This window comes from Varanus komodoensis, unplaced genomic scaffold (assembly GCF_004798865.1).
Source record: "Varanus komodoensis strain SLA01 unplaced genomic scaffold, ASM479886v1 scaffold13_3, whole genome shotgun sequence".
NCBI classification, from domain to species: Eukaryota; Metazoa; Chordata; class Lepidosauria; order Squamata; family Varanidae; genus Varanus; species Varanus komodoensis.
Window position 1 is genome coordinate 16,219,592 of NW_025335409.1, and position 25,022 is coordinate 16,244,613.

The following is a 25,022-nucleotide window of genomic DNA, read 5'->3' on the forward strand; positions in this document are numbered from 1 at the left end:
CTCCTTTTGTTTCACTCCACTATCAGCCTTGGCAAAGTGAGAGCCAGTGTGGTGTGGAGAGCCAGTGTGGCATAGTGGTTAAGAGCATGGGACTGGGACTCAGACGATCCGGGTTCTAGTCCCCGCTCAGCCATGGAGCCAGCTGGGTGGCTTTGGGCCAGTCACAGACTCTCAGCCCAACCTACCTCACAGGGTTGTTGTTGTGGGGATAAGATGGAGGAGGAGAGATGATGTAAGCTGTCTTGAGCCCTTTGTAGGAAAAAGGCAGGATATAAATCCAAAAATAACAAATAAATAAATAAATAAAGGAGGCAAAGGAAGACCTCTGAAGTAGACCTTTGCCATGGTAGAGCTTCCCCTCCATCCATGGAGAAAGATATCCATAGTACTCTATGGCTCATGGGATACCCTCCCTGGATTCATGGGATAGGAATCTTCCTGAGGTGGGAAAATATATACCCTGTATCTCTCAAGAACTAGAGAAGGGAGAGTGAATATTCTATTTAATGGAATTAAATATTCTGACAGCACTGAGTGATCTTGACATAGGTTTCCTTTGGGGTTGTTCCATATTGCTTCTCTGAAGACAGTTTTGATATTCCATACAATATTCCAAATTCAATATTACAAAATGACTGATATTGATTGATTGCATTTGTACCTGCTTTTTGTCCAAGCTTTTTGTGTGTGTGTATGTATCATCTTCATAGTATTAGCATAACAACATTGCAACTTGCAAAGCAGATAAAGTTTACACACACACACACACACACACACAGAGAGAGAGAGAGAGAGAGAGAGAGAGAGAGAGAGAGAGAGAGAGAGATTAAAACAGGATGACTGATAATCATGCTGCTGCTGAATCCAATACTGTCTACACATCGAACCAGAGCTGATTCTTCTAATGGTGGGCTACACAATTCTTGCTCTAGGGCAGCCATTTAGCTTGCTTCATTGGCCATCAGATGCCGTGCTCATTTTTTGGCAGGCTATGGAAAATGTTACATTTCCTGTGCAGAAGAAAAGATGGCAGTGTTTGGAGCCTCCTTCAGGTCTGGCCGTCTTAGTGCCCCTGCATTTCATGTTTCCTGCTGAAGTCTGTGCATTGCGATTAGTGCACTTTGGATGCTCATTCTACTGAACTAAGGAATGGCTTGAGCTCAGGACTTAATTGTGCAAAATAAGGGCATCAAAACAGAAATAAATGCAATAGATGCAGGATTAAAAACAGCCTATTTATTTATTTCCTTGCTTGGCTGGGCATGGGTATTGTCAGTAGTTAAATTCAAACGGGAGATTCATGTCCATGTATAACTAGTTTTTGCTCATTTTATGACAAAAAAGAAGCCTGGAATATAGATTTGAGGACATTCAAGGAATCAAATTATAGCAGATATATACTTCTTTCTTGACAATCTGCCTCCAAGAATAATTTCCCCATCTTAAAATATGGGAAAGAAGGGTGCACACTTCCCCCTGTTTGGGCAGGAGTTCTCATACATGGAAGAATTGGACAAGACTTTGCCACAGCTGCCAGCTTAGAGGCAAAGAGAACATTGTCCAGGCAAACCTGGAAGCAGACAAAGGTAGCAGGGACAAGCCTTCTGGAGCAGTCCACTCTCAGGCAGAGAAACTGAACCAGAGTTGGAGACTTTACAGGGCCTCAGTGAATCCCATTGGCTCCTCATGTCAACCAGCCCCTGCTGAGCTGGTGTTTGACCTGTCATATCACTGTCTGGACATCCACATCCTGATGCTTAACTGCAGTGGGGAAAAGGCCATAAGTCTTCCTCCCAACCTCACAACCCACCATAGCAGGCTGAGTAAGACATCTGCTTCCACCAGCTGGACCCCCCTGTTTACAATCCTCTGGCGCTGTCCAGTTTCATGCAGTCCTTGCTTTGGGGTGCACCACCTTTCCATCCATGGTGCCTCATGCTTGGGGGCTTCATGAACACACACACATACCTCCTCTGACACAGACCACAGTTTCCTCACTGTGGTGGCTTCCACACACCTTCAGGCAGCCACAAGTAGAGTCTTGTAGTGACCTAGGCAACCTATGCATGACTTACTTTCATTAAATTACACCCAGTAGGCAAATGTGAGCCCACAGCATATCTTTAGTAAGATGGATCTACTTATGATTATTGGAATGATGGTTATTGGATTTTTCTTCCACTTACAGACTGCCTGATATTTTACACCTGCTGAGAGAGGGGCAATTCATGTAGTATATACTGTACATATGACGTCAGCACTGTGCTTTCTGAAATCAATGGTGCTTGCAGGCATTTCACAGTCATTTCTGAATTCTTGGTTTTCCTTCTTTTTGAAGGAAAACACACACCCTTAAGGGTTTGTTGTGTCATTTAAAAGTTCATATCTTGCCTGGTTTTCTGTTGTTATTGCCCAGCATGGTGAAATGAAAAGAATTGATTTGAACTGGGCCTGAGTTAAAAGTAGTTAGATGTTTTCAGTTCCCTTTACCCTACTCACTGAACACAGCTTCTGTTTGGGGAATTTTTTTCATCCAGAACCCTCTTGACTTTTTTTCATTGTGAAAATTTTGAATTAAGTGCCATCTACACACATTCAATCACATCATTATGCCTTGTATCATTATTTAAGGATATGGTATCTGATTGGCTGTGATGACCTATTTAGTGTAAATTGCAGTGTAATGTCATCCTATAGGATGAATTGCGTATCTGGAAGTCATGGCTGAAGGTAGAATCCAAAAAGTCAGGAAAAATAATGGTGGAAAGACCTCTACCCCACAAAGGTTGTTTAATATATGGTTGTTTAACATCCATGCCTACTAAATAAAGAATCAGTGCCAAAGTAAAAATGTTACCACATCAAAATTTAGTGAATCAATCAAACAAAATGCATTTGCTATCATATGAAAACAACTGATGTGCATATTTGAAGAGTATGCCTTGGTCCACCAGAAGTCAATAAATAGTTTACAGTTTCAGAACTATCTATTATGGTTCTGTCATTTGTTTAATCAAATATAACTGGTTAGTTTGGACATTACAGCATATTTGGACAATTTAGCTTTCCATTCAAGAGTAGCAGGGTTACATCACATTCCCAGAATTTAACGTAGTGCAATCTTGCATCTCAGAATCATTTAACAGAGTTTCATTGTTAGGTTTTTGGTTTAACTTAGTGAAAACAAGGAATCTCATCTTAATCTTTTCTAGTAATTCTATTGCATAGTTATTTTAGCAGCAAAATTTCCACTGAAAGATTCATCTTATGTTTTGCATGAAAATTGTAGGGTAGCATGAAGAATGTAAGAAAAGAGTTTAATGAGTTTAAATTTGATGCACCTAATGTGCAGTGTCCTTAGTGGAGCAGGTTTCCTCGAGTTATATGGACTTTCTGGACCTGTGAATTGTTTTTTCATTTTTTTGGTGGTGGTGTGGGAAATTATGTTAATTCATATTAGTGCTAATGTGAATTAGCACAAGTAGAATGCAATGCAGGTAGAAAAATGAAATTTGATTTCATCATGAGTGGACAGAGGAATGGAAGTGCCTGAGAATCTACAAAGTATACAGAACAGATTTAACAAAATCTCTAGGTCCCTAGAATGAACTCCAACATTTCTCTTGGCAAGTACTTTTCTTGGCAAGTACATTGATGGCTGTGTTCTTTCCCATCCCATCCCCATAACACAACCTCAAGTAGCATTCTGGAGCGGACAATGAAAAATATTGTCACACACACACATTGATAAGTGAAGTTCAGCACGAATGCTGCTTCTTTAGGCCCAGGATAGATGAAGGCAGGCACAGAAAACAGTATGATCACATGGTTGCCACTCACTGCTCATTATTCTGCTGTATATCTATTATCTCTGTGTGGATAGAGAGCAAATAGCACATTGTGAATGCAGATAAAACCAATTTTTCATACAGAGTGATGTGGCAGCCAAGGTTTGCTTACTCTATTTTGCACTAGAGGGTATAATCTGTTTTCATAACCTCTTAAATTTGTGCAAACTCTCTGAAAGAAATAGAACTAGACATGTACAAACTTAGTCAATCTATTTCAACGTGAAAAAGATCATTCCTTCTGAATTCATCCTACAGTTAAAGGAGCCTAAGAGCTTGATCTTGTGCGTGTTTACTCAGAAGGAAGCACCAGTGACTACTATAGAGCTTGCTCAGAAGTAACTGTGTCTAGTTTGGGATTGCCATGCTGCTCACCAGTTCTGTCCGTCTTTGACAGTCATTCTATTTTTGTATTATGAGTACAAATACTCTCTGTCCAGAGAGCTTTGGCTATTGGGCAGTATAGAAATGTAATAAAAGAAATGAAATTAATTAAGAATGAGTAGAGAAGTTATTACATCTGTGTTCTCCTGGTCTGTATTTGTAAATAAACTTGAACCATATGTGCAGAATTTGTCATAACAGGTTACAGGTACCTCCTCTATATGAAACTACCTGACTCTCTCTGTTGAGTTGCTTATGACCACAGAATTGCAGAGGCATTTAAAAACCCTGCCTTTTGCTTCACTGATTTGTGTTGCTTTTCTTGCATCTGTATTTAGTCAAATTAAATAAAGTAAATGCATTTTTCCAAATTAAGCAGATTAAACAAATTTAGCAGATTAAGATAAATGATCTGGGAGCCCAAATGACATTAGGATGAAGCTAAGTGTTACAAATCAGAGAGGAAGTTCTCATTTACTCCAAAGATGTGCAGTCCAGCCCACATCTGGAAAATAAGAAGGCCATAAAAGCAGGAGTGTGGTGTTATGCAGGGCAATGAAGCAGGAATGCATTGAATTGAATATACAGATAGACATGATAGCTTGACTACACAATCTCAGTCCACACTTTAATCAGCTGATAATCAGGAGGTCCAGACTGAATTCTAAGCATGGTCAGAGGCCAGTATGTTAAATCTAATCATAGATTTCCAGACAACTTCAAACATTGTACTTTTTCCAAATAATGAAAACCTCACTGTACACACTATCATTTCTGAAAATGGAATGACTTTCATTGTTGTTGCTGCTACTGTCATTGTTGTTGCTGGGATTAGCTGTGTGGAAATAGATGTGGTGGTGACAATCATGCCCAGCCTAAGAGAAAAAACTTCCAGATTTTTTTTGGAAATATCAACAACACTATATAGATGTCCAGTACAGAAATGGATTTAGGCTGTGCTAATTCAATCTGCTTTTTTAAAAACTGTTTTTCTGCCACAGTTGTCTAGCATCCAGGTCCATTCGTCCCCATTTACGTTATTGAATTTTTTCCTTCCCTCACCCTTTCTCCCTCCTTTGGTATCATCTGAAGGATCATACCTATCAGATTTTTTTACTATGAAATGTGCAAACTTGGATGATGATAAGGATATGGAAATAAACTGCATGATGCATTGGGAAGGGAAGACTGGAGCGTAGCACTTAGAGCCATTATGAGAAGATGGATCGGATGACTGCAGTTGTTTTTCTCATTTAGGGTACAATGTATTTGGCTATACTCCCTAACAGTAGCATCAAGTTGACTAGAACTTTCCCAATATAGAAAGGAAATGACAGAGTAAAAGGCAGTAAAAACTGTCTTAAATTTAACAATAGGGTAAGTATGGGTAAATCTGTCTGTTCTGGTGTTCTAGTGTCCCATTTTTCAAATTTTAGGTTCAGTTCATCTCAATATCAAGAATTAGTAGAGTCTTAAATTTGGTTCATTCCAAATATTGAGACATTTTTAAATGTTTCATTAAAATCATAAGTACTTTTGGACACTTTTCTGCTAGGTTCAGTATCAAACCATTTTCCTAATATAATGAATTTATTTATTTAAAGTTTTTGTATGCCATCCCCTTGCTAAATTGCCTCGGGACAGCTCACACAAAATGACGGCTCATTTTTTTAAAAAAAATCCTCTCTTTTTTTTTCTTTTTTAAAATTCTCTAATACACACAATTTGAATGATTTTTCCCCGAGAATTCCACTGAATTTTGAAGGAAAATTGAAGGCACAATCCATCTGAGATGCTGTAAATCCCTAAATGTGAAGGATTATGGCCATCTTCCCCTTCTCTCTCCTTCTGCTCTTCAGTTTCACAAGATAGCTGATTTTAACCATCTAATTGGGGTGCTTTGGAGGAGGAGCAAAAGAAGCTGGAATGATGTCAGGATGCTTCATATCTTGAGTGATTCAATCTCTTCCCTTCCTCAGCCCTTTAAGTCCTTTCCAAGGTTGCTTTTCCAACTTTGGAGAGCAGCCAGATGGTTCAGCATGGTGCTGGCCGGGCAGGACTGGAGACAGGGATCAGAGTGCTGATTTCCAGCTCCATGGTCAGAGCACTATCTTTGACCACACAGATGGGAATCCAAATGATCCAGAGGCTCTCCAGAGGATTTCTAGGGGCCACAGGATCAGCTCCTGAGTTTCAGTTTACAGAGTGATTTAACTTAGGTAAATTTGTATTAAGATGTAAAGAGTTTTCTCTCAATCCATATGAAGGATGGAGCATCTAACTCAAAATGTTTGGGAGAAAAAACTCAGCAGATACCAAGGAACAGACACCCCACTTTTAATTACCAAACCAGGCTATTCAATCCACCTTCTCTTCCATGAATGCAGCATCACTTTCTACCCTCCCACACTTGGCACCACCCAAATATTACTCAGTTGCTAATTTACAGGGACTGGAAGAATGGAGAGTAAACTGATCCTATGAACCTCCTCCTGAAGATGAAACTGTAATGTCATGGCATGAAGTATGGGCTTCATGGGTTGCAGTGGGGCTTTATACGAACCCCCATCAGTCAGGCCCTGTAGTCATTCCTGCAGGAGGTCCATCAGTGGAATGGTCACAGTGATCCTGTGCAATCCAGCTCTCTTCCTCTCATCAGATTTCTACTCATGCTCAGCCCTGGCTTAGGAAGTGAGCTTTGAGAGAAAATCCACGAGTGCTCAAAAATGCCCACAGAACTCCTCTTGCACAACCTGGCAACCTTCCTCCACAGCATGTGCAGCATATATAAAGCCTACAAGCCATGTCGATGGACAAGAGACCCTGCTTGCAGACTTAAGTACTGGTGGGCAGCCATGTAAGCGTCTGGTGCTCTTGGCACCAAGGCAGGCAGAAGGCTGTGAAAAAGCAGGCCAGAGCCTGGGGAGCTGAGCTGAGAGAATCTGTTGGATCCCCATCCCAAAGCGCATTCCTCGCAGCTCCCTCTTTTAAAGTGCCAACTTAGACAAGCCAACTATCTTTTTGATCAGGCAACAAGGCTGGGCAGGAAAAGGAGGATCTTAACCACCTTACTCCTGAATCTAAAGAAACTTACTGGAGATATCAGAGAACTGCAGAGGCAAGTAAACATGGCAGGCAGGAGATGCTCCAGCTCTCACAGCCCAGAGAAGGCATTGTGGTTCTAATATGAGGGCTTCTGAGCTCTGCATCTGAACTTGGATGTTCTATCCCACTCTAATGGCTGATCATCATTCAAAGCCACTTCCCTATGGACTTATCTAGCCATATTAAAAAAGACAGATATGCTAATGCCTATTGCCATGTCTGTGGCAGTAAATCTCACTTATTAATGATGAGCAAGCTGTTTCTTGGCATGCATCCGATTGACTGGAAAATGAGTTAGTCCACTTTCCCCAAACCGGGAAAGGCTCCACCCATTTCTGACCCCTTTTGATCCATTCACCTGGTATCTCTCTCGCCACTTGCCCTGCATGCCTGACTGGCATGGCAGTAGTGCTTTGGCGATGGAGGGAAGCTGTGGCAATCAGGAAGATGGAAGGAAGTCCCACCTCTCCTCCTTCTCATGACAGTGGTGCCTGGAAATAGGAATAGCATTTGGGAAAAAGATTTCCCAGGGGATACTTTCAACTTGGCAAACTGTGCTGTGCTGTGGCTGGTGGGAGGAAGCTCTTGGAAGCAGGGAGGGATTCTGAGTAAATTCGGTCACCGTGGGGTAGACAGGGAATGCTTTTCCATGCTGGATTAAAAATCAAATCAGAAGAAGATTTGAGGGGGGTTGTAATGTTCCCTCTGTATGTCCAAGGAGCATTAGGTACCTCTGGGTCTCATCTTTCTCATTTTTAGTGACATCGCTCATACTAATCATGTTTTGCAGAGAAGGGGTTTTTTTTTGCTTGTCATAGATCTATTGCAAACCAGATCCCAGTGGAAAATAAAGGAAGGGAAAAGAAACCTCTCCAGCCACTTTCTTTCCAGTGTTCAGATGAAAAGCGGCCACAACTCTTTCTTGCTCCTTCATTCATTCTGCTGTTCTCAATCCTTTTAACACTCTAATCATACAAATGAGCCACCTACCACCCTGGAAGCATTTTTTCTGGATCCCATTGAAATTGCTACCCTTTTATTCATCTCTGCAGTCCATTTGATGGGTCTCTAGAGTGGCCAACAGAAGTGTATTTAAACAGATGAAACAGGCCCTGAAGCGGATTAAGTGTTGCAGTTGCAGGGAGGGCACCCCCCTAATGGCCAGCCAGAGGCTAGGCCTGTAGCTGGCAAACATCTTCATTTTCTTGCTATTCTTGTCAACTGTGGGTTTTAGCCAGCAGGGGCCCATTTCCACTTAATCAAAGGCAATGTGCTCTCAATTGGCGCTTTTTTGTTTTTGTTTTGTTTTTGGCTTGCCTTCCTGTTAAAAAACCTTGCACACAAACCTCCCAATGGCAGCCCATCAGCTGGCACTCTGCCTTTTGAAGGATGGTTGCTTTTTCCTCCTGATTCACAGATGAACGGAAGGATTCTTGTGTGGGTTTGTGATGCCCCTATGTCCAGAAGAACCACCCTCTGTGCCACCATTACCAGCCTGAAAGAAGCTCAAAGTCTGCCAGAAAGGAAATAAACATTGGTTCCTGGGTAAGAAGAGACTTGTGCATGCAGCTGATAGGACTGGGTTCAGACAACATGATCACCCATGTGCTATTATGGGTTATTATTGAACCATGAATTGCCATTGACATGTGGGTTATTGTGTTGTCTGAATGAAACCAGTTGAGCTAACAAGCTCTGGCCCATTAATCACAAACAGCCCATGAATAGAACCCATGGTTTGTTCTTGAGCTGTGGTCTGTGGGCTGTTAACCATGCTTTGTTATCTGGATTCAGATGATACAATAATCCATGTTTCGACAACATCCCATGATTCAACAACACTCAATCCATATTCATCCACTGACATGCAGCACCAGCCCAAGGAAAGAAAGCTTAGTGTTTGAATATGAATTCTGTGCGTACAAGCATGTTGCAGTGGAAACACACGAGTTTTTTGTCCCAAGGGCTCTGCATGAGTCTGACTTAGGGCCATGTAGATGCATGCAGGCTTACACATACCCATGCAGGCACAGACTGATCTTTCCTTGCAGCTGTCAGTGTTGGGAAAAGAGTGATCTCTGTGAAGACCTCTTGGGAAGGGAATGGAGATCCTTCTTTCCATTCTACCCCCAGCAATTCTGATACAGGTTGCTCTTTCCCTGCTACTGCTAGCTGCTAACTGCAAGGAAAAGGCAACCTGTTCAGGATAACTAGGAGGAATGGAGAGTGCAGGTGACAGGGAAATTGGCAGATGGAAGTAGGATAAGTCTGCTCTGGTATTCATGAGAACTACAGTAAAGGCCTTGCGGGGCTGAATAATTGTTTGTTTGTTTTCTATACCCAATAGCCGAATATGGCCTCTGCACCCAAGCTATAGTCATCTAAATAAACGCGAGGTGTTCTTTTATTGGGACAGCTGGAAGCATATAGATTTCCCAAAGATCTTGTTAAAATGTTCACTTCACTTGGGAGAGAAGCCACAGTTCATGAGATGCAAGTAGGAGATAAGAAAACAGAAAGGTTGATTTTTATTGTGCCGTGGCCAATCTTGGACCCTGACTTTTAGCCCTGATGGTTTGAGAAGGGCCATCACTGTAGTAATACCATTCCCCTTGCTAGGCCTTTGGCTCAGGGGAGTACCAGTTTGGGATCTCTGTACCTTGTGTTGAGCTGATTCTCAGCTGCCTTCCTGCTTACACTGAAGGAGCTGGTCTCAGACCTGGTGCTCTGGACATCCAGGATGCTTTTTTTTTGGGAGGAGGGGGGTCAACATTCATGCTGGGGCCATGAATGGGGAATCTTGGAACTTCATGGCCACCATGCCAGCCAGACTATTGTCCCAACATATCATCAGTTCCAGCCCATGAGTCAGGACATACTTTAGATTTGTTTTTTGGACAGAAGGATACTGATCTTAAAGCAGGGGATATTTGACATTTATTCCCTTGACACAGTTGGAACCTTTTCTTTTGAGGTTTAGGCTCTTGGTAGCTTTTCCTCTCTGCAAGGCTTAGGGGATCTATTGAAATAATAATCTCCTGGAGGTTACTGGATTCTGATGGATTCCTGGGATTTCTGGAGGATTTTCTATCAAATATGGCCAGTACTCCTGTTGCCCTTTGGACTGAAGAAGTAACTCAGAAGGTTGATACAATCAGTCCTAAGTGTTCTTGCTTAGAGTTGACATATATCTGAGCTGTAGAAAAATGAAGGTGGAGAAGAACTCCCCAAGGACCTGACAGACCACAAGTAAGAGACAATTTTCAAATGCACTGTGGCAATGACAGAGGAAGAAATGGTTCTTCTCTTTCACTGTTGTACTGTCTCAGTTCCATCCAGGAGAGCTTTTCTAGATGCTGGTTGGTTTTTTTAAAAGCTGGCTCAGAGTGAGACGTAATAGAAGCTTTGGTTCTATTTACAAGACACACGGTGGTAAGGCTGCCCATATTCATCATGATTTAGAAGCCACAATTAACGCAGGGTCTAGCTCATTTGAAGTGGCTCCCATGCAGTCTTGAGCTCCAGCATCTTCACCCTCAGAAAGCCACAGCTGTGAAGGGGAATGAAAGGAAGCACAAACCCCTGATTGGAGGCTGAGTCTCTGCAAAGTCTTTGCCCTGCAAACCCGTTAGCTGTCGCCTCCTAGAGCCCGATGCTTCCTCTTTGTGCCAGTTCTGCAAGGAAATAATTTGGACTCTGGCAGAGCAGCTTCTGATCTTTGCTCTTGTTAAGGAAAAGTCAGGTGTAATCTGGTGCTTGTTTGACTGCACAGCAAAGAAGCACCCTTTGTCAACAGTGGTGGGATGTCATCTGAGCAGCAAACTGGAAATCTTTGAAGAATAGACATCAAAGGGAAATGGGAGGGAAGAAACAATGTCTAATCTTCATACAAATGCGCTTAGGGGTCTCTGAAGCTCAAAGCCTTTCCAGATTTTAGAATTAATTATCACTTGCCAGTAGCAGGCTTTTATTCACAGGTAACTGGTACAGCAATCACAGTCCTTTAGGTGTAAAATTCATGAAACTGTATTAAACTGATTAAAGCTAAGTAAATCACCAGATTTCCCTTTGGTATGTCGGCAGTCTCTCCCCCTCACCCAGCCCAGTTCCCTTCCAAATGTTTGATGTCAAAGCTTCTGCATCATTTATATGCAGGGAATAGGACCAGCTCCCAAAAATTCAATGCTGAAAGGACTGCATCAGACATACTGCAAAATGTAAAATTAGAAATTGTGCTTGCCACACTTCCTTGCTTTGGGGTGGAAGGGGAAATATGTGAGCATATGCAAACTGAGGCATCAGAGCTGCTTGGCAAATGCCTACAAAATTGTGGGTGTGAGTTGTGCTGGTGCAAATAAGCATGTCAGCAATGTTTTATGCAATTGGAGGATCTGGTCCCCATTGATGTCTTAGCTACACGATTTTCCAGTCATTAGTTTTGGAATTTCATTTGACAAGGCAAGGATAGGGTAACAAAGCTAAGTCCACTTAGATGAATAAATACGTGCTTATCATAGAACTTGCCAGCATCACTTGGTATGATCATAGGAGACACTGTACAAAAGCAATGAAAATAGTAGCATACAATAAATACTGTTCACTGAATCAAATGGTGAAGCTTTTGCTGATTATACCTAGGGAGGCATAGACATTGCGAAATTTGTTCTGCTCATATTTTTCAGGTTTCATTCCATCATTGGCTCATTGACAGAATCAAATTTTGTACAAACATGTTTGTTGACATTTATGCATATTTACAGTTGTGCAAATTCGCACTCCCTAGAATGTACAAATCCCCACAAAATTCATATTTTCATACTTTATCTATGGGAGAAATGCCAATTTTGGTCACTTTTTATTTTTAATATTTTCCTATTACTAAATTTGCATAAATGAGTGGAAAGTAAAAATACCCAGTCTGCAAGTCCATGGAGTCAGCAAAATTTGGAAATGTCTGGCCACAATAGAACTTGTGGGTCCAAGTTTCAGAAATTCAAATGCATTTGTATTTATGGTAGATTTTTCTGACATCTCTAATTATACCAAATCAAGTTGTGATGGGGCATTGTTTGTTTAAATCCTACCCACCTGACAGGAGCACAAAATCTGTGCACGCAGAGGTATAGTATGTCAGGCTGAAAAAGCAGAGGATGCATTTTTCCACGTGGTGTACGAAGTTTTTATGTGTAGAATCAATTTTGTGTGTGTGGTGGTGTGTCTTAATCCAGATGTGCAAGAAGCACTCCACACCTGTTGTTTAGAGTGGTTAAGATCCTGGGAACACTTTAACACTTCTGTTGATTGTATAAACTGGCCTGGTTCAGTACCATTAATGGGATGAGTGTTCTTGAAGCCAGTGAGGGGAAATGTTCTTGGATTGGGATCGGCATGCCCTAAATACCAGGCAGCATTTTGAAAGAAGTCACATAGAAGTAGTACAATAAGGTAAATCTGCCAAGCTCTTCAGTTTTTGGCTCACTGATTATGTCTTAATGTTACTCCAGCATAGTTCCTGACTTGTGTCTATAGGGAGATTTTTTTCAAAGCAGAGTCAACAGTTAGGTTCCTTGCTTCTTTTGTAGGTCAATGGGACACAGTAAAAATTAGGAAAGACTTTCAGAGGGTGCCTGCTTAAAGGCATCCTGTAGTCATACAAAGGCCCAAGGTAGCCACTTACGCACCTCCAACAAGAATATAGTGATTTGCATAATATGTGCCTATGCAGATTTATATGTATAGTTGTAAATGCAGAAGTAATTATTATAATTTAAATAGAAATGCAGTACATCTCATTTGAGAGGTCTGCTCAGTTCAAGTGCTTGCTGTTGATGAGCAACAGTGCTAACAGTTCTCTGTCTTTAGGACTGGATTAGGACAGGACAGCCCCTCAATACAGAGGGTCTTCATACAGAAGCCTGTCTTCTGACAAGCCTATAAGGGCCATGAAATTCTGAGTTAATCCTATGTAGGATTGCCCTTGGGAAGACCTTGAGAGATCATATGGCTGGGCCCTATTTGTCCGACTACCTTCTTGTGCTTTTTAACATGCTTCAGGGGCCCATCTTTCTAAGGATTCACCTGCTTCTTGGGCACTCTCATTCGGCATGTTTGGGAGAACCCATCATCTGATGATAGGCAAGGCGGAGGACCTCATCACTTCCGAGCCACTGCTGTGAGCAAGCAGTGGAGGAAAGGCAATTTGCAGGGAAGAAGGAGCAGGCAAGAGACCAGCTCATGGATCCGTCTCTTGAACAGGGTGGCTGCTTATGCTTCACCCAAAAAGAAAACAAAAGAGGATGCCAATTTGCATGATGTTTGCATATCACATTCAGAAATAATTGCTATAATATGAAGACAAATCTGATACATCTCACCAAAGCACAGAAGCCAGAAAATGTGTACCTGCTCAGTGCTTTATGTCTGTGCTGCATGGGAAGCTCAAGACTCATGCTCTCCCTTTTTAGGGTTCTTTGACTTCTGGCAACGTCAAATAGAGAACTGCTCTCTGACAGCTCTCCAAAACAGAGGACTGTTCCTTGCAAAGTAGGACACTTGGCTGCCCTTCTAGCTGCAAAGGATGCCATATTTGTCATCCTTGAGCCACGAGGCGGTAGGATTATCCATATATCTGAATTACACAGTATCTTGTGTCAGCACATCCACCTAGAGTGAGCATATGAAAACTGAAGGGTGTGGATGTTTTGCCATTTTGGGGACATTCTTGCAATGGGAAGAAGATTGAAGCTCATCTCTTTCAGCTTATTGCTGACATTCCCAAGGCAGCAAAGCCACAGGTGACTGGTTTTGCTTTTCCCCTGCAAACAGAAATGTTGATCTTTTAGAGCTTTTGTTTGATTAGAGATAGTTGACACAGCTTGTGGGAAATTATTTTGTAGGGGAATGGAATCTTGCTAGTTCCTCCGTGTTCCTAGCTTTCATCTTCTCTCCCGCTGAGCATCACGAACACTGCCCCCTTGAAATATCTTGTGAGAACAAAGGGTGAGGCTAAGGCAGATCTTGCCCTAATGATGACCAGGCCAGAGGACTGCAAGATGGGAAAAGGCTGGACTCTTGATTCTGAATAATGTGCCCTCAACACAGTTCTAAATTTCAGGGGTTTGACACGTAGCTCATGATTATAAGCCAGCACTTGTAATGCATAAACTAATCATACTACAGTTTTATCACAACTTGGTCCTTTAACTGCAGGGTTTAGAGTACGTGTGATTATTCCCTGGGAGACATCTCTTTCTAACTGCCTTTTGTTATAGCAAGCAGTCAACTGGGCCTACAAAGCAGACATGCTTGCCAAAAGCTTCAAGTATTAAATGTTAATCACAATACACGATTCCCCTGTGCCCAGTATTACCTCTAAGAGCAGGTTTTTATATTTTATGATGAGTTTGGGTCTTCCTTGCGGAAATCATTGTACTTTAAGCCCCTGTCTCCAAACATGGGAATCTGATATGATGCCTGTGCAGGCCAAATGAAATGGAGAAGGAACTGAAGGGAAGTGAAACTATCATATGTCGCAGCAGCAAGCTCTGCCAGCTCCTCGCCCACTCCTGCTCAGGGCTTGACAAGAAAGTGGAACCAAGTGGCCACAAAATGACCCTTCTACCCTTCCCTGACTGGGAAACTGGGCTCAGTGTCATGACAGCAGTGACAACGTGGCAAGTTCAGGCCCATCATGTAAACCTGGTGAAGGAGCCTGATTAGCTTAACTAATGTTATTTGCTTTTAGCTTAACTAAATCTATTTGCTTTTGTAAACAGCCACTTGCATAGGAGCTTGGTCAGCCTAACAAACGCCATTTGCTTTTTGTATAGCTGCTTGCTTTGGAGAGGAAAAAGGGAAGGCAAAAGAATGTTGATAAAGAGGCAGAGACTGAGACTCCCCACTCAAGGACTGGCATGCAGTGATCACACGCCCCCTGTGAGGGGATTGGACATAGATAAGCACCTGCACAAGGCCAGGCATGCAGTGGACATGCAGACCCTGCAAAGGGATTGGGCAAAGGGTCAGGCAGACCCTGAGAGGGGATTGGGTGAGGGAACAATGGGGGCGAGATTAAGTGCAAAAAGAGAGGAAAAGGAGGAATGTGTGTGTGTGTCGCAGCCTGCGTGTAGGGAGAGGACACCCGGTGGCTTTGCTCAGCTGAATAAAGAAAACTGAATGAATCTCGGCCTGACTGAACCTCATTGGCACTTGGTTTAGCTGGTCTGTAAGTCACCTGGCTAGCAGGGACATCAACACTGGGAGAAACTATACTTTCTAAGGGAGCAGGCATACTAATTGCATGTCTGAGTTAGCATGTTTCCTCTCTTGGGAATGTTCCTATTTCTGAATTTCATTTAATTTTATTTCCATATTATTTATTTATTGTGCTTATAAACTGCCCCATATCCTATGGGGCTGTGTGGGCAGTGTACAGTAGAAAACAGAATAAAAGCATTAACAACAATAAAAATAAAAACTATGGGCCTTGGCAACTCAACAAGGCTATAACAAGAAGTAATACAACTTATAACGCCAATTGCAGCTTGAAGAGCAGTATCAAAACCAATCTTTGGTTAATCATTAAAATATCTGATAAATAACAAAAGTTTTAGCCTGGCATGGAAAGGAGAACAAGGATGGCCCCTGGCAAGTCTTCTTGGGGAGCATGTTCCACAGATAGGGTGCCACCACAGAGAAGGGCCTTCTCCTAACCATTTCCCCCCTTGCTTCCCTTACTGATGTTTCCTTAAGAAGGACCACCGTTGAAAATCTTAAGCTCTGAACAGGAATATACAGAGAGGGGCATTCCATCAAGTATATGAAGCTCTCTTCTTAAATCATATTGACCGTATATTAGAATGTTTGTTTGCTTTTGCTTTAAATGTATTGTGTTTTTTTTCTTGGAGCAGCTAAAACTGATAGTTTTTTTTCCTTTTCATTTTTTCTTATTATAAACATAATAGACACTATATGGGATGGAACAAGGGCCAGCTAGTACATTTTTTATGATACTGGACAGTCCACTGTCTTTATGAAGCTTCTCTGCAGGGCACGAGAATAATAGCCTTTTTCTGTCCTTTATTCTTAGCATCAGGTAGTCCATGATGCACAACTCCCTTTAAGTGAGGAACACTCTATTTATCTGTCACTGAGATACCTACACTCATGAATTTGGGTCAAAACAAACTTGATTTTAAATCTGTGCCTAGCAGCCACATCCGCCCTTATTTTTACTCTAGCGTAGCTTTGGGCCTCCGATTTGGCTGTTAAAAGCCCTTATCCTCAGCACCAGGACTCCAATCAGAATCAAGACCCCTGGAACAACTCTGGAGTAATAATAATAAAAATGGCTAGATGCAGATTTCAACAGTGTCAGTTCTGGCTGTTTGTCTTATCATTTCTTGAAGCTCACATTCCTTTGCTATCCCGATTCCTTCACCCGCTTAGGAAGTCAGAATTGCCCTGCTTCCGATCCCTCTGGGGGCATGTAAGGCCACCAGGGCAGGCTGTGACGCTCACAAACATAGCAGGCAAGTGGACACGAACATGTGGTTGCTCGCTGCTGTGGGAAATGTGTCATGTGAGCCATCAACAATTGTCAGGTATAACATGCCCATTATCATAAGCAGCATGGAGCATAATTAAAGGGAGAGGGCAGGGGGAGGTCTAGCGGAGATTACACAATTTACTAGTGTAATTTTGCTCCCTCCCTACTGTGGTGTATTTGACTGGCAGGAACAATGGTGGTAGCAAGAGGACAAAATCTAATATTTTCATAGAAGCAGGCAGGGTGACCTAGTGAAGCTGCAGTGAATTGGAGTAAAACAGAAAAGATTATATCTAAACAGTTTAGAAGATGTTTTCTTCTGGCATTTGGAACATGAACACACATACTCTCAATAGCAGCCTTCCCCAGTCTGGTATCCTCCAGATGTTTTTGGACTACAGTTGCCATCAGCCTCATCCACCATGGCCAATTATCACAAATGCTGGAAGTTGGAGTCCACTATGTGTCGTGGTCAGCTGGTTGGGCAACACTGATGTAAAATACACAACTGCAGTCCATCCAAACATTCTCTCCTCACACCTGCTCAAGCTAACTGTATGAAATGGAGTTGGAAGTCAAAGATAATGCCATGAAATTGTCATTTTTCTCTTTTAAATGTCCTTTGAACACGTATCCCCCTCTTGCATTGTTTTGTTTGTTCTCAAATTATATTTTCCATGCTATTTTGAGCATTCTACAATAGCTTTTAAAAGAGATTTTTTTAAATTAAAAATGGCACTCAGGCTTAAGCACTTGCAAATAAGGGTTCTTATGTGTTATTATCATAATGCCTTCATGCATAAAAACTCTTACATATTTCCAGATATTTTGGGCATCGAGTAAGATACCCACAAGCATTCATACTGTAGAACAACTCTGCCCAACCTAGCACCCTCCAAATGTTTTGGATTACAGCTCCCAACATTGGTCCGGGTGGCTGGGTCTGATGGGAGTTGGAGGACATCAAACTTGGGAGAGATCCTGTAGTAAATTGTAGGATTTCCACCTTTCTTATTGAAATTTCTGGGCTTTGAATCACTGCCTGTGAATGTAAGCTGGTGGATTCAAGTATTTCTTATTTCCACTTTTGGTGTGGGGGAAATGGGACACTTTATCTGCTTACTTTTTTTGTGGTGTCAGTAAAGCAGAGCAACTCTGTATTCAGCCGGGATTGCCAGCTGACCAGGAAAAAGGCCGCATGGCTCCTTTTATGCCTTAAACAGCAGCCTGTTTCATCTGCACAGAACACCAAGTGACGCTTTTCATGGCATCATCATTGCAGTCACCTTGCTCCTCTTTGCCAATCAAGCTGAGGTTAAGAAAATGAAGCAATGGCCAGCTGAAAGTTAGCGACTTTTCTCCAAGCTGTTTCCTGTCCCTGCACAGCCATGAACTTGGGATGAGGATTGCTGTTTAGGTGTTTTGGAATGTGCTGCCTATTAAATGCTTGGCAGAAGGTTCTAGCTGTCTCTGGCAGCCTTCCTGCTCAAACACAATAACTCAGCAACGTACTGTCCCCTGGTTGCCGTGATTTATTGCTTTGTACTGTGATCCTGTCATATTTTGAAAAACCTTGAATGTGGTCAGGGCATGGATGGAATACCTCCAAGGTAAGCAGAAAAGCTGCAGGAAGTGAGATTGGTGTTGTTGATCAGTTGATGCTGGAAGACCAAGGCTTTGGTGTGGCTGTACCAAAGTTGACTCTGGCTTAAATCCCAGATGTTGCAAGGGAAGTTGGTCTTAAAGATATATCTGATTATTATTGTGAAGACTCAGTGTTGACCTTGCGTCTCATGTGAGCTTGCTCCCCTTGTCCACCCCACTTTGGCTTCAAACCAAGGCAATAAGGGATGGGTGACTTAGTGGGTGTGATTTTTGTAGCAGAAAGGTTGTGCAGGATCCTCGGTCAGGCAACAGCCCTCTCCCTTTGGTTTGACTTCAGTGACCTGGTTCCCATGACATGGCAACCTACCAAGGATAAGCAGCCATGATGGATTACCCCATCATCTGAACCCAATGTAGTTTCTGCAGGATGGCTTATTTTTCATGAATAGGCTACCCTGGGAGCTCATGGCTTGTTCTAGGGGCTGTTAGGCCCTAACCCAAACCTGGAAAGCAATTTTATAGTGGGTTGTGAGGGATGACTACAGTGTGGCAACTTCCCCTGCTGTTTGCTTTCGCAATCTTGTCAAAGACTGTCCTGCCATCAATGTCTTAATGGTACAGTCTTCACTTTTTAAAAATGGAGCCTCTGAAAAAAGCACAATTGGGGTTATTTTTTCTAGTACCTGAAAATTGTGCTTGTTAGTGTGTGTGTGTGTGTGTGTGTGTGTAGTTGGTTCTCTGCAAGTGTGCAGTCATGTTTACCCAGTACAAAGTGTGTGAAGCTGCCAACATTTGCCTGGGTGTCAGTGGAAAAGTTATGGTAAATGGCAAGTAGGCAGGGAGGGTTGCACTAAAAGTGATGAGGACGCTAGTACCCCTGACCACATAATCTTCTTGACTGAAAAGGACCGGTAAATGGGGGAAAAGCAGGATGTACTCTGGGCAAGGCAGGTGTATCAAGTAAGGATGGGGGCACTATTCGTCATTTAGCAATGTAATTCTGTCAATTTTAATAACTGTAGGGACATTTTTCACTTCCACCTTTTCAACACTTCCTCAAGTTTGCAGCTACTTCTATTAACCCATCCCTTTCCAGAGTAGTTGCTGTAGGTGCACAAATTTCATCTCCATTTACTTTCCAGCCATTTAATTTGAGTACATTTCTATTTTTTTCTTTCAACTGTCATGGAGCTGCAGCAAACCCATCAGCAAGTGCTCCAAAAAGGAGCTGCACAACGCGTGTGTGAAATCATATTTTTTTTCTAGTGTAGCTGGAGCTTTGGAGGGATGTTCACTACTAACAGTTCAACAGTCACAATGCAGAGACTTACACTGCCAAGTAGATGCTGCCGTCACCTTCCTCACTTGTCGCACCATTTTTCTTCCTTTTACCCCAATTTCCCCTATTTTTCCAGTGCCTTTCCAATTGCTAGTTAGGCAAATGACAGCTAACGACTGTGCACAAAGCAGCCTATAGGCAGTCTGGACTCATCTTCCTTAGACAGCTGAAACAGACAAGAAGATTGACCCTGCAGGGTGACACTTATCAGATAGTTGTAAGTGTGCACTTCCCCATCTGTGAAGTGTACATTTGCACATATGTGAAAGACAAAAATGTTTTTTAAAATACGCAATTTTCAAGGGACAAAAATTGGAAGGGTATGTTTTGAAACTTAAAAATAGTGGCAAATAAAAAGGGGTAGTAATAGGAGAAAGAAAGGGGCATGATTGATTTTGCTGTGAAAGATGGGATTCATACTAGAGCTAGATGAGAGCAAAGGAGGAGCAGAATAACCCACAGTAAACCTGATTATCTATTGGACACACTGAGGGTTGTTCAGCAAACAACCAAGCCATCATGGCTTATTTGCTAGGTGGCTTCACCTAACATGTGAACCTACCAGCTGCCTTGTCTAATGGCTTTTAAATGTCTGTTTCAAGCCCATGACTTTGTGTCATACCTTCTCAGATGAGTGTGGTTTTGAAAGGAACAATTGTAAGTGACCACAGCAGGACCAGTGCAAAAGTACTGACTCCTGGAACTTTCTGGAATATTAGAGTGCTAATTTGACATGGCTTTGAGACTGGCAGGTTTGCTTTCTTCTTTGGAATTTAACTAGATATTGGTAAATAATAAGCTATTAATTACCTTCCACGCAACTCCCCAACATATGCAACATAGCAGTGCATGCTCTCCCTGGAGGCACCTGAGCCCCCACTCATCCACTGTGATATTCGGGGATAAATATAGAGCATGGGTGTGGAACCCTTTTCAGCTCAAGTGTCTAATTCTATGTCAGAGATGCTCTTGGGAACTTCATTTGAATGGTAGGAGGGGGCAAAGTTAAAGGGGGGGTATTTTCACTCAGTGTATTTTAGCACTTCCTGCCAGTCACTAAGCCTCAGGAAAGGCATCTCAGCTTTTTAGAACAGGAGAGAAAACTGTACAAAACCCAGGGAAACACCTGGGCTATGAGGGCTGAGGGGGCATGTAAAGAGGGCTTGGGTTTCTGAGGACCATGTAAAGCTGGACTAGAAGCTCAGGTGAGCTTGAGTTTGCTTCTTCCCATCTTGAGGTTGTGCACGCAGGGCCTAGAACCATCATGCTCACTGTTCCACAATGCTCACTGTGTGAACAATGATCACCATTTATCAGAGTTGGGTGGTGAGAGGGAAAGGGAGAACTCTTGGAGTGCTAATTGGCCCAGAAGACCAGAGGTTTAACACCTTTGGTAGATGGGGACCTTTGGTTCTTCTGTCTGCCTACGGTAGATGGAGACCTTGAAGACAGATCTGTTTCAAGTCTATTTAACCCCTAAAATCAACCACCCAACCACAACATGCACATGTTAGATTACAAGAGTCCCTCTGTTGTTCATCTCTAGTCTCTAGGAAGTGCACTATTATGTATTTCTTCCTTGTAGCATACTATACATACAGAAATTACTATTTTGTTATAACCAACTAACTAACTAAATATCTAACAATGCCACACCTGATGTTGTTAGGCACTACTGCAATGCATATTTGAGAACAATACTCAGATCATGTTCTTCAGGGATTTGTGAAAGAGGAGAGTGGTCCTTCTCTTCCAATCTCTTTTGAGGCAAAAACAATTAAATTCTAAAAGCAGAATGTGTGGATTTCACACATCAGCACACAACCTTTCTCTGTGTATTCAAAACATCCTTTGCACACTCCACTTATACAAAGAAAGGACATGCAGTTGGCCAGGGCAAAACCCATTCACACTGACTATTCCTGCATCTACTATTTTCTGAAGCACAGTTCATAATAGAAGATATTCTGCTATTTATATTTGCCAATTAAGAAGAATGTCACACATTTTGTACCTTTTGCTCAGAGTGGGCATTCCAAGCCAAACGAAGTAATGGCAGACAGGATTTAAGGATTTAAATACATTTAAGGGCTGAATTTTGCTCAGGTAACAATAACATTCACAAAGCCAGCAGGAAATATATGAAATATATTTTAAACCAAGGGTACAAAACCAGTTTGAGGTAGGGGGATATATTGCCTTTTACCAGGTCCTCTTCAGTCAGTGAATGTCTATCACAAGTGTAGGCAATCAGGTGTCTTCTGGCTGTATTGGACTACAACACCCATAATCCCTAACCATTGGTTGCATTGGCTGGGGAAGATGGGAGCTAAAGACCAACACATCTTGTAGGCCCACCAGGTGGGAAGGAGCTGCCATATGCTAATATATACTTGTGGTACTCTACTTTAATAAAAGAATGGTGAAATTACCTACTGAGTGAGAAATGTACAATATTTTTGAAACACTAGTATTGTTAAAGCACCATAACAACATTTCCTTCCTCTTTCCCTCCCTCCCTTCCAAATTCCCATGCTTATGATTTTTATCTGGTACTAGCTTTGCCTTAGCAGAAAAGACTTCCACTCACACAAAGTGGGGCCCCTGAATTTGACCTCCAACCCTAAGAGGGCACCGAGCAGCCACAACAGAGCTACCTCCTCCTAAAAAATGATAAAAGGGGACAGAGATGTTCATATACAGTTTGACAGAAGTAGGAACAACTGTAAACATAGTAACTATACTTTGAAAAGAAATATAATACACCATCATAAGAAGAAGAGGGGACCAAGTGACCTGCATGCTGTGCTAACTGCTGAGGGTTACCCTGAAGGTTCCTGGGTTCTCTTGTCTTATTGTCCTGCATCTGTAAACTGTACATTTATTGGAAATCCCTTGAGACAACGGTTGCCACCAAGCAGAGGACTATCCTCAATAAAGTGGGACTCATGGCTACCCACTCTTTCAAAAAGTGGCATCTGTTTTTGGGGGCCCATCTGGAACAGAAAGTAAGAGTTTTGTCAAGAGGCCACTCTAATTTATCAAATGCTTTAAAGGCATCCAGGTTTCCAAGGACCTGAACCTTCTATAACATTATTTATTTATTATTCATTTTATTTTAAATGATTTTCAGCCTACCTTTAACATAGGGCCTTATGGAGCATACTTTCAGAAACCCATGCTTGTGAAAGCCAGTATAGCATAAGGAGAGACACTGTTGCATAATGGTGCAGTGCTGCCCTGGGCCTCAGGAGATCTGCATTCTGGCCCCACTCAGCCATGAAATTCAGTAGGTGACTTTGGTCGAGTTCCTGATTCTCAGCCTAATTTACTTCAGAGGGCTGCTGGGCAGGAGGAAGGTTATGTAAGCCACCTTGGGTTCCTTACATAGGCAGGATATACTCGTAAATAGATGAAATAATTAAATAAATATGTTTGCTGAAGTAATGCAAAGGTGTTCACAGGGAGAATAGATGGGAGGGAGGGGAAGTGCTAATTTGCATCCAAAAATGTCTTGTTAAGTCTCCTCACTCCCAATTTGGGATTGCTTCATTGGGATTCAGTGCTGGGCTGAGGGAAAAATGGGCTAAAGGCAAGGGTGAGTACAGGGGAAAATCAGTGGCTGGTGGAAGGCTGCAGAACTCCTTTCCATCTGGTGCCTGCCAATTTTTATCTGAAGATGCCATCCCCTCCTTTTATAAGAGCCTTCCCCATCTGGGCAGCTCCTTGATGTACTAGAGTATAACGCCCCAGGGGAGGCTGGTGGCTCCTGTGACAGCTATTTCAGTTTTTCTTTTCTGCTGTACAGGAGCTATCCATGATGCTCCATGGTGAGGAACTTATTTTGCGGATGGGATTCAGCACCAAGGACTGCTCTTATAAAGCCCCCAGTGAAGGCTGCAATGGATGAAGAGATCCACTGAGATGAGAATCACCAGCCTACCTGCAGCTCTCATTATCCCCAGCCAGCAAGCAGGCCATCATCCTCAGCACAAAGGTGACCCATTTGGATTCCCAACCATCTCTTATGGTTTGCTAGAAGTTCTTTCCTCCAGCCCCAACTAGAGTGGTTTCCCTACTTCTATGCTGCCCCTGCACCTAGTCCCCCACTTCCAAAAAGCTGAAATGCCTCTGCTAACGCTTAATTGCGGGCAGTAAGATCTTTAGGATGAATATGCTGGCATTTTTGGTATTTTGAGCTGTGCTTTTTTTTTTTTTTTGCATTCAGTGCACTAGTGGAATCTGCTCCCTGAGAGCTTTTCTGAAATGGCCTTTCAGCTAGAAATGGGTTTTGCACCCCATCCTAAACAGATGGCATTTTTTTGCAGTGAGATTTTTGACTTGCTCAGTGAGATTTTTTTGCATGAAGACACCATACTTGTTAATGACACCACTCTTGCATTTTTAACAGTAGATTTGCAAATATCCAAAGTGAAGTGAGCCCATCTCCTCTTTACACTAAGAGCCCCATTCCCCCAAAATTATTGTGATGACGGGTGTCTGTAACATACACTAGCGTTATCATTTATGGATCAAACCATACTCTAAGGGTCTGCCTGCCCCTCCAACTAGCAGAATCCAAGAAAGGTGTTTCAGTCAAGCAAAAGTGTAAGCAATCTGTTTCCTCATGTAGCTAAATTAGCAAAGTGCAACTTGTCCTACCTGATTTGGGTTTTCTCCAAGGAAAAGCAGCCTATGAACCAAAAATAATTTGTCAAGTGTGAAGAACAGGCTGAATTCAACTTGATGATGTGTGTCCCTCCTCCACTCTAGAAATGAAGTACAACGTTTGTGTCTGCAAGGAGAGTTTTGCACATGGATGGATGGTTAGTGGCTACCTGGCAGAAACCAATCAGGTGGATCATAGAGTAAGGGATGATTAATAGGCATAATATTTGCTGGTGTTCTCAGGTTGAAAACAAAATTTCTAGAGCGGAGAGAGTGAAACAGAGAGAGAAACATTGATTGTTGATTCAGAGAAGTAAGTGTTATGAAAAACATCTATTAATTTGACAAATGTCAAGACCTTTCAGTTTATTGAAAGCACACTGTTGCTCTAAGTGAAAGACAATGTGATGATAATTGCTGGAGGATAAAATGCAACTGAAAGGATGGAAAAGTTCATTGGACTGGTCATTAAGAGTTTTTGGAGGAAATCAACACTTATCCATCATCAGGTGTCTTCTTTGATGGG